Raw genomic sequence first — 3,074 nt, 5'->3', positions numbered from 1 at the left:
ATTCTAAGTTTTTCAGTGCAACTCACTCATATACTATGTACTACACTGTGCGTTTCTTATATTCTAAGTTTTTCAGTGCAACTCACTCATATACTATGTACTACACTGTGCGTTTCTTATATTCTAAGTTTTTCAGTGCAACTCACTCATATACTATGTACTACACTGTGCGTTTCTTATATTCTAAGTTTTTCAGTGCAACTCACTCATATACTATGTACTACACTGTGCGTTTCTTATATTCTAAGTTTTTCATCGCAACTCACTCATATACTATGTACTACACTGTGCGTTTCTTATATTCTAAGTTTTTCAGTGCAACTCACTCATATACTATGTACTACACTGTGCGTTTCTTATATTCTAAGTTTTTCAGTGCAACTCACTCATATACTATGTACTACACTGTGCGTTTCTTATATTCTAAGTTTTTCAGTGCAACTCACTCATATACTTTGTACTACACTGTGCGTTTCTTATATTCTAAGTTTTTCAGTGCAACTCACTCATATACTATGTACTACACTGTGCGTTTCTTAAATTCTAAGTTTTTCAGTGCAACTCACTCATATACTATGTACTACACTGTGCGTTTCTTAAATTCTAAGTTTTTCAGTGCAACTCACTCATATACTATGTACTACACTGTGCGTTTCTTATATTCTAAGTTTTTCAGTGCAACTCACTCATATACTATGTACAACACTGTGCGTTTCTTATATTCTAAGTTTTTCAGTGCAACTCACTCATATACTATGTACTACACTGTGCGTTTCTTATATTCTAAGTTTTTCAGTGCAACTCACTCATATACTATGTACTACACTGTGCGTTTCTTATATTCTAAGTTTTTGAGTGCAACTCACTCATATACTATGTACTACACTGTGCGTTTCTTATATTCTAAGTTTTTCAGTGCAACTCACTCATATACTATGTACTACACTGTGCGTTTCTTATATTCTAAGTTTTTCAGTGCAACTCACTCATATACTATGTACTACACTGTGCGTTTCTTATATTCTAAGTTTTTCAGTGCAACTCACTCATATACTATGTACTACACTGTGCGTTTCTTAAATTCTAGGTTTTTCCGTGCAACTCACTCATATACTATGTACTACAATGTGCGTTTCTTATATTCTAAGTTTTTCCGTGCAACTCACTCATATACTATGTACTACACTGTGCGTTTCTTATATTCTAAGTTTTTCATCGCAACTCACTCATATACTATGTACTACACTGTGCGTTTCTTATATTCTAAGTTTTTCAGTGCAACTCACTCATATACTATGTACTACACTGTGCGTTTCTTATATTCTAAGTTTTTCAGTGCAACTCACTCATATACTATGTACTACACTGTGCGTTTCTTATATTCTAAGTTTTTCAGTGCAACTCACTCATATACTATGTACTACACTGTGCGTTTCTTATATTCTAAGTTTTTCAGTGCAACTCACTCATATACTATGTACTACACTGTGCGTTTCTTATATTCTAAGTTTTTCAGTGCAACTCACTCATATACTATGTACTACACTGTGCATTTCGTGTAATGCGGGTTTTTCAGTAAATTCTAAGTTTTTCAGTGCAACTCACTCATATACTATGTACTACACTGTGCGTTTCTTAAATTCTAAGTTTTTCAGTGCAACTCACTCATATACTATGTACTACACTGTGCGTTTCTTATATTCTAAGTTTTTCAGTGCAACTCACTCATATACTATGTACTACACTGTGCGTTTCTTAAATTCTAAGTTTTTCAGTGCAACTCACTCATATACTATGTACTACACTGTGCGTTTCTTAAATTCTAAGTTTTTCAGTGCAACTCACTCATATACTATGTACTACACTGTGCGTTTCTTAAATTCTAAGTTTTTCAGTGCAACTCACTCATATACTATGTACTACACTGTGCGTTTCTTAAATTCTAGGTTTTTCCGTGCAACTCACTCATATACTATGTACTACAATGTGCGTTTCTTATATTCTAAGTTTTTCAGTGCAACTCACTCATATACTATGTACTACACTGTGCGTTTCTTATATTCTAAGTTTTTCAGTGCAACTCACTCATATACTATGTACTACACTGTGCGTTTCTTATATTCTAAGTTTTTCAGTGCAACTCACTCATATACTATGTACTACACTGTGCGTTTCTTATATTCTAAGTTTTTCAGTGCAACTCACTCATATACTATGTACTACACTGTGCGTTTCTTATATTCTAAGTTTTTCATCGCAACTCACTCATATACTATGTACTACACTGTGCGTTTCTTATATTCTAAGTTTTTCAGTGCAACTCACTCATATACTATGTACTACACTGTGCGTTTCTTATATTCTAAGTTTTTCAGTGCAACTCACTCATATACTATGTACTACACTGTGCGTTTCTTATATTCTAAGTTTTTCAGTGCAACTCACTCATATACTTTGTACTACACTGTGCGTTTCTTATATTCTAAGTTTTTCAGTGCAACTCACTCATATACTATGTACTACACTGTGCGTTTCTTAAATTCTAAGTTTTTCAGTGCAACTCACTCATATACTATGTACTACACTGTGCGTTTCTTAAATTCTAAGTTTTTCAGTGCAACTCACTCATATACTATGTACTACACTGTGCGTTTCTTATATTCTAAGTTTTTCAGTGCAACTCACTCATATACTATGTACAACACTGTGCGTTTCTTATATTCTAAGTTTTTCAGTGCAACTCACTCATATACTATGTACTACACTGTGCGTTTCTTATATTCTAAGTTTTTCAGTGCAACTCACTCATATACTATGTACTACACTGTGCGTTTCTTATATTCTAAGTTTTTGAGTGCAACTCACTCATATACTATGTACTACACTGTGCGTTTCTTATATTCTAAGTTTTTGAGTGCAACTCACTCATATACTATGTACTACACTGTGCGTTTCTTATATTCTAAGTTTTTCAGTGCAACTCACTCATATACTATGTACTACACTGTGCGTTTCTTATATTCTAAGTTTTTCAGTGCAACTCACTCATATACTATGTACTACACTGTGCGTTT

Source organism: Mus caroli, unplaced genomic scaffold (assembly GCF_978045245.1).
Source record: "Mus caroli unplaced genomic scaffold, Mus_caroli_1 scaffold_25, whole genome shotgun sequence".
Taxonomy (NCBI): domain Eukaryota; kingdom Metazoa; phylum Chordata; class Mammalia; order Rodentia; family Muridae; genus Mus; species Mus caroli.
Note: the sequence above shows the minus strand (reverse complement) of the source record.